Genomic DNA, 8,253 nt, shown 5'->3' on the forward strand with positions numbered 1-8,253 from the left:
TCCATCCATCCATCCATCCATCCATCCATCCATCCATCCACAAACATTATCACTTGCCTTTTACCTTTTGGTCTTGAGCAATAATTAAAGTAAGATACCCACTGCATCCCAGCCTGTTTTTGTGTACTGCAGTAATTGTAAATGTTTTAATTCTTAACACTCAGATTATTCCACCATTATTAGGCTCAACCTACAGTTTTTTTTTTTTTTTTTTGTGTTCATTCAATTTAATTTCAGCTCTCAGATCTAAAACTCAAACTACTTGTTTCACTAAAGTTGCAGAAGGCAAGTAAACAAGCACAGTTTATGTTTGTCTGCTATTCGTTGTGTATGCTGCGCCACACGATTTATGATCTACCAAACATACATACTTGATTTATTATTTATGTTTCTCTAGTCCAAAGATGAAATCCTTTGCTGCAGCTGAAACTGCTGAGAGTAAATAAACTTTTAACTAAACATTGAGCCACAGTTGCTCTAAAGCTCAGATAAGTAAAGCAGTTTGTATCATTTCCAATTTTTTTTACTGCAGGAGGGGACTTTCCAGGTTTGCATTGTTTGTTAGTCACTACTGCAGCATGTGTGTTTGTGCATGTATACACACTCACACACACACACACACACACACACACACACACACACACCTAACACTTTTCAAAGACACACAAGAAACAAACTGCTCTGTTAAGTCAAATAAATTATATCAACTTTCCAAGATGGCACACATGCCTGGTGGTGGCACCAGTCTGTGTTTTTTTTTTTTTAGAGAAGTGTGTTAACGACTCTGAACGGAGTTTCTTTGAGGCTCACCTGTTTGTTGGTGCCGCTCCAAATTGAGAAGACAATTACTGTACATGAATACCCAACAGTATGCTTGATCATTCCTAGTACTGTCAGTACTACTGCAGTATCAGAGTACAGTTGTCTTTGTTCAACATCCAACACTGTCAACTCAATCAAAGCTGCACTCACAGCTATTTAAATTGCTTTTTATATGTATTTTCATGTCTTTTGTCATAGTTTTGGGGTCGTTGTTTATTATTATGTGTTGGATTAGTTCTAGTTTAGGTTTCGGTAAGGTTAAGACTAGGTTTGATTATTGTCTGATGTTACTATTCTCCTGTCATGGCCACTAGATGTCCTCAGTTGTTCTAACCTGCTCCTCACTCACCTGTATTTCATCAACTAGTTGTCATTTAGTAATCACTTGTACAAATACTCTGTTTAACTCACTTGATGTCTGTTTGTCTTGTGTGTTCTGTTTGGTTGTGTTGGTTAGCTACAGAGGTTTTTATTTTTATTTTCATCTTTTGTGTCTGTGTTTGGGTCCGTCTGCAATGTTCATCACAAACTGTGGAACCTTAGTTTTTTTTGCACATAATTACTTTTAGGTTTAGTTTGTCCATTTTTAAGAAAAACACAAAAAAACATCAGAGAAAAGGACTTTAAAGTTGCATGTTAAGGTGCACGACAGATTATAAAACTATGTAAGCTCATCCATGTAATGATGTCTTCATATTATTATTATTATTATTCATATATATTCATATACAGTCAATGTCAAAATGTATTAAATAACCGCCGGTTGTTTAGCTTCAGGTTTGTTTTGTGTTTTTAAGCATTTCACATTTTTGGGCGGGTTTGTGACCTGTATTTGTGTTTCTTAACAGTATGTTTTTAATTTTTCTTTGTGGTCATTTTATATTGCAATGGCTTTTTTAAACATAGTTAGATATATATATATATATTTTTTTTTCATTGTTTCTTGTGCTTGGGTTGTTTTTGATGGCTTTAACATCTTTGAGATTTTTTATTTTTCATTTTTCAGTTATTTTTCAATTTCTTTTGGTTTTTTATTGTCTTTTTTTTTGTTGCCAAATTCAAATGTATCTCTGAGGCACCTTTCATCGGCCAATTAGTAAAATATTTCATACAATTTAAGACAAGCATTAACAAACCAAGGCATAAAACATTTCTTTAGAACCAACATATACTAAAATCGTCCAACAGATGCCTTGTTTATTTATCATCCATCCATCCATCCATCCATCCATCCATCCATCCATCCATCCATCCATCCATCCATCCATCCATCCATCCATCCTTTATTTTTACCCGCTTTGTCCTTTTCAGGTCGTGGGGGGTCACTGGTGCCCAGCCCATATCCAGCAGTCACTGTGCGAGTGGCGGCGGACACACTGGACAGGTCTCCAGTCCATCACAGGGACACATAGAGACAAATGAGACAAACAATCATTCACTCTTTCACTCTTTCACCTAGAAACAGTTTAGAGCAGGGGCGTCAAACAGACAAAATGGGGACAAAATTAAACCCTTTTTCAAACTTAGAGCCAGTTTCAGAATCGACATTAACTCAAGCTAAATGCACGACATCTTTTCTTGGTTGCAGGTTAATCAACAAGAGTTTGATTGGTCTCATTTGATGTTCTCTGTTGTACTTTTGACACCATAATCAAAGATTACTGGAATAATTAAAGTTATAAAAGTATTTTACGTTTAAAATATTATCTTGGGGGCCAGATAAGATGTCAACGAGGTCCACATTTGGCCCCCGTACCTTGAGTTTGACACATGTGATTTAAAGTTACCAATCAGTCTAATATGCATGTTTTTGGTCTGTGGGAGAAAACCAAAGTACCCAGAGAAAACCCACGCATGCATGGAAAGAACATGCATACTCCACCCAAAAATGTCCCCAGGTGGGATTTGATCCAGCAACCTTCTCATTAAGAGGCAACAGCTCTACCAACTGCACCACCATGACTGCATTTTATTTTTGTGGTCATTTTGCATCTCTTGGGATCTGCATTTTTTTCTTCTCTCTTCCATGTGATATTTTTGTCTCACTCTTCGCAGTGAAGATCCTTGTGCTGTCTCCATCTATGATATGACATTTTTCATTTTGTTATCCAGCTCCGAGCTGTAGTGCAACCTGACCTCAGGCTTAGTATGAGACATTTGGGACACATTTAGGTTTGTTTGTATTCTGGCTGCAGCTAGCACACAAATTACTAATGGGTTTGGATTTGGCACACATACCGGTAAATAAAATAAAACAATAATACAATCCCCCAGTTCTTGGTTAGCAAAATGCTTTCTCAGAAACCCTCCGTCTTTAAAGAGCCATCTGTCCTTGGCTGATTAAATTATTATATTTTTGGAAGATTTACTTCTTTTTTTTTAAATCTGTTCTGACTGTAGTCCATGAAATATAAATAATAATATGTTTTTCTTGCAGTTAGAACCATTTGGCTGTGCTTTGTTCCTCTGGTAGCTTGTGTTGTAGATTTTTTTAAGGGTTTGAAATAATGATCACAGTGAGTGTTATAGTAATTAGGAGCATTTACTCTGTTTTGAATCTGTTCCTCAGATTTAACCTTTCAGAAAACTGCTCTAAGATTATAAACACACACACACACAAGTATTGTTTTTGTTGTTTTTGTGTATCAAAGTTGCAGTGTGCATAAGGCATGAGCTGACTGAGAGTTCCCTGCTAATAACGAGAAGGGGAACAGGAGAAAGTGCTTTTTTTTTTTTCTGTGTGTATCTATAAATGTGTGTTTTGGAGCCTGATAGCTCCCACATTCATCACTGTATCAGTTTGAACATATTAATATTCAAACTGACGCCTCAGAAGAGGACAAACACACACACATGCACACAAACTCACAAACATATGTACTTGCAAAACATTATTGTAATCACTTATTGGCCACTCAGAGCCACCTCCCACATCTGTGCTCTCACCACAGCCCACACACCACTGTACGTGCACACGCTGCTGCCTCTCGCAGTGTGCTCGTGTAGCTATTAGGCAAGTATCATTAAAGCTCTTCAGACTAATTATCTCCCCTGATGAGCCGCAGGTCTCAATGGCACAACGGGGAGAGATCCAGCATGATTGACTTGGCCTGTGCTATCCACACTGAGCCTAATGCAGAGAAACACACACGTGCACACGTGCAGCAGTTTGTGCTAATGTACTGTAAGTCAGCTCACCCTGTTCATTTGCATGCCACTGAAAAAAAAAAATTTTCAGGAAGAAAAAGCATTTTAGGAAGGTATGTTGGTGTAAGAGTGTGTGCACAGTTTGTGCACGTTCTACTGGTTTGCGAATGTGCGTTTGAGTGCACGTTTGCCACTTTTTTCCTCCCATGAGGTGCCACAGGGGAATGCTGGGAATGTAATCCATCGATGAGTGATGGTGACAGTTTGCCAAAGAACTGGAGCGATGAAGGAAAGTGGAAGAATGGAGGGAGTGTTTACTTTGTGGATATTGTACCCACCACCTATAAGATCCTTCACACCCCATGAGGGAAAAAAAAAAAACCCTCCAATGGATCATCATTCACTTTAACCCCTCATTAATCCTTTTTTTCTGAGGTGTTTGAGTCATTTAGATTATTTGTTTTCAGTGTAGGCCGGGTTTATGGTCCTGAATTATGGCAGGGAGGATCTTTAAAACTTGGCTATAATTTATTTTGATTTGTTCTTGGAGTGTGGACGTCAAGAAAAGAGCAAGAGGTGACCATGAATAAAGGCCAGCATGTTAAATCTATCCAAGGTTAGAGGAATTATACTAGAATTTACCACTTAGACATGAATTTGAAACCATGGAGGTTTTGTCCAACCTAAAACATCAGTTACATTGAAGAAGCTTTATTTTAGATAACAGACCCATCTAACGAGTAGATAATGAATGAAAGGAAGCTATACCCCTTTCCTGTTAAATTAATAGAGATATTAGTGTTTCATTCTTATGTCATCAATGCATTAATTATTAATTATTATTTTAATTTCTTCTTTAGTTTGTGACTAAATTAGTGCCTAACTCCAACATGTTCTACTTCAACGCTCACAATTTGATGTTAATGAAGCTTCTTTAATGTTTAGCATGGATTTTATGTCTCATTCATTTTACAACGTTGGCACAAATAATCACAGACTGCAACCTTCTCACAACGCAATAGACTTCCACTCCTGTTTACATTTTAATGGGAAAAGGAACAATAAGAACTTAAAACATTAGAGTTTTTTTTTCTTTTATTCCAAATTTCACACCAATTAGAAAAGCTTAAAATCATCAGGTGAGGTGGTTATGTTGATGATTTCAGCGGTGTGCAATTTTAGCTCGAGAAATATTTTATACCAACACTAATATACATAAATATTACCATCACCAAACTAAACACTGGATCATCCATCCATCCATCCATCCATCCATCCATCCATCCATCCATCCATCCATCCATCCATCCATTATCGTGACCCTTTTCGGGGTAAAGATATCATCTTTATTATATGATATATACCTTTTTTTCCCGGGTCACTGGTGCCCATGTCCAGTCATCACTGTGCGAGAGGAGGGACACACCCTGGACAGGTCTCCAGTCCATCACAGGGACACAAAGAGACAAACAACCATTCACTCTCTCACTCACACCTAGGGACAATTTAGAGTTACCAATCAGTCTAACATTTATTTTATTTATTTTATTAACCTTTATTTAACCAGGCAAATCCCACTGAGATCACAGATCTCTTTTGCAAAGGAGGCCTGGGCCTAAAGGCAGCCTAACATGCATGTTTTTGGTCTGTGGGAGGAAACCAGAGTACCCAGAGAAAACCCATGCAAACATGAGAAGAACATGTAAACTCCACATAGAAAGACCACAGGTCCAATCGGGGATTGAACCCAGGACCTTTTTTGCTGTGAGACAACAGTGCTAACCACTGAGCTGTCGTGCTGTCAAACATGCATGTTTTTGGTCTGTGGGAAGAAACCGGAGAACCCGGAGAAAACCCACATATGCACAGAGAGAACATGCGAACCACCCAGAAAGTCTCAGTGAAGGGATTTGAACCGGTGACTTGCTTGCTGAGAGGTAACCGCTCTATCAACTGTGCTACCGTGCTGCCCATACTGGAGCATTCTATACTTACGAGGTGGTCCAAAATGTTGCTGACATCATTAAGTCCAGCACCACAGGAACTCTTCAGTACATTAGGAAATAAAAATGTTCATTTTAATTCACTGTCGTGTCAAGTCTTTGCTCTGTTGCTGAACTAACAGAGGTCTGCAGATGTTAAATGTACCAGGCTAGACCAGAACTTTCCATTGGTTTATTTCCTGGGTGTTATCTTTAATCATGGACCTTTGGATGTTAGAAAACAGATTTTAACTGTAGCAGAGCAGAGTGGGTGCCGCGGATCATTGCCCCGTTTCTTTTGTTCAATTTTATTGATCGTCTTTCTTCAATTAGCAGGTGAATCAATATCACTTTTATCATATTAGTATGGTTTACCAATTTTATCATATATGCCCATGTAGTGCTTGAGCACAGCAGGGTGAATTCACAAATGGTTGTTAAAATAAATTCAACTCTAATCCATCATATTTTATAGTTTACCTTTACTGGAGAGCTTTTATACAAGTTTAAACAACAAGAAAGACAAGAATGAATCTAAAGACAAGGATTGAGGTAAATATAGAGCACAACAATGTATGTCAAATTTTAAGATAAAGAACATTTAGATCAATACATAAATACTTTATGTTGCCAAAGCAGACTGATAAGAAAAAAAGAATATGGCTAAAAAAATTGCATATCAGATGAGTTTTGGTCCACGTTACACTAAAGCATTTGGGGGAAAGACTCATAAGATATCTGACTCGTTTTTAATATCCCGTCTTAGAAAATAAGTGAACTTTAAAAACAGTCAAATCTGTCATTAATGAACACAAGCCTAAACTAAATCGAACAAAATTAAACAGCACCAACACACAAATAAGCTTTTAAAGCCCTCACATTGATTTTTTTTTTAAAAGACATGCAGCTCCCACAGTCAGCTCCTCGGTTTGCTTTCTGTCTCCCACTGAGGTGAGAAAAAAGAAGCATGGGGGAGAAACGTCGACAACAGATGGCGGAGTGGCCCCTCTCTTTGGGTGATTATGGACACAGCTGTCAGTCACTTTGCATTGAAATGTGTGAGTATGAGTGCATTTGGTTTTATGTCTGCGTGTGTATTCGAGACGAACAGCAAACGCTCCCATTGCTTTTGTTTGTTTAAAACATTTTATATCACAACTCAGATTCAACTTTAAAATGTTTTTTATCACTCCACATGACTCTTCCTCTTGATTCGTCATTTTGTATTATTGTACTTTACCTCCCTCTAGGGGTGCTTTGTAATATATTTTATTTATCTATAACATTTTAAGCAGACATTGCTGGTGTCTGAACAGACACTTGAGAGATTTCCTTATTGATACAATCACTTTTATCAGCATATTACAAAATCTTGTACTGGTTCCTTCAAAACCTTTGATCATTTTACCCATGTGAACATCTCAACTTGGTGCATTTCTTCTTTATATACATAGTTTCTGAAGAATGCACACAATGCAAACCAGAGATTTAAATTAGACTGTAATGTTTCAGTGCATCTTCGGCCTGCACCATCTGCTTGTATTTAAACAACGCCTGTTAAATTCCTCTTAAAGCATGAATGATTCTGACTGAGCACGAGCATGGCTTTGTTCTGCCGTCGATGTGCTCTGTTGGACTTGCTTTAAACTCTCCTGGGTTAGTTTATTTGTCCTTTTTTAAAAAATTTTATAATTAAAAAAAAAGTCCATTAATCACCGTTGAGTTTAATTTCAAACTGATGAATTTGTTTACTGTAAATGTGCTCGTCTAAATGCAGGATTCAATTTGATGTTATCAAGTTTTATGAATATAAGGAAATAGACTTGCATTGACTGATCTTTAAAACCAGTGAGGTGTGGCAGAAGAATCTGCAAGCAGGCAGTGATTTCGCTGAGGCTCCAGTCCTGCCCAAACGCAACTCATTCATCCCGTCCCATAAACGTGTTGGGTTTGTGCTGAATCTGAGAGCCAGTGGGACACAGAGAGATGATGACTGTCAGGTGGTCACTTGTATATGCCAGATCAGGCAAAGCATAAAAGTGCTTCATTTCTGTCTGGCTCAAATGCAAACCAGAGGATGGCCAGATCTAGACTGGGCCACATGCAAACCAGTATTGTCATATTTCAACGCACAATAAAACTTTGTGACACAAATAAATAAACCAGAAAAGAAAAAGTTTTCTGTTTTCACATTTATCTAATAAAACAATCATAAAGCCTAAAAATCAGTTCTGTGCCACTGAATGTTTAATATTTTTACATCTATTTATTTCATTATTTGGCTCTCATTGTTAGGCAAATT

This window comes from Nematolebias whitei, chromosome 5 (genome assembly GCF_014905685.2).
Source record: "Nematolebias whitei isolate Nwh7 chromosome 5, NemWhi1, whole genome shotgun sequence".
NCBI lineage: Eukaryota > Metazoa > Chordata > Actinopteri > Cyprinodontiformes > Rivulidae > Nematolebias > Nematolebias whitei.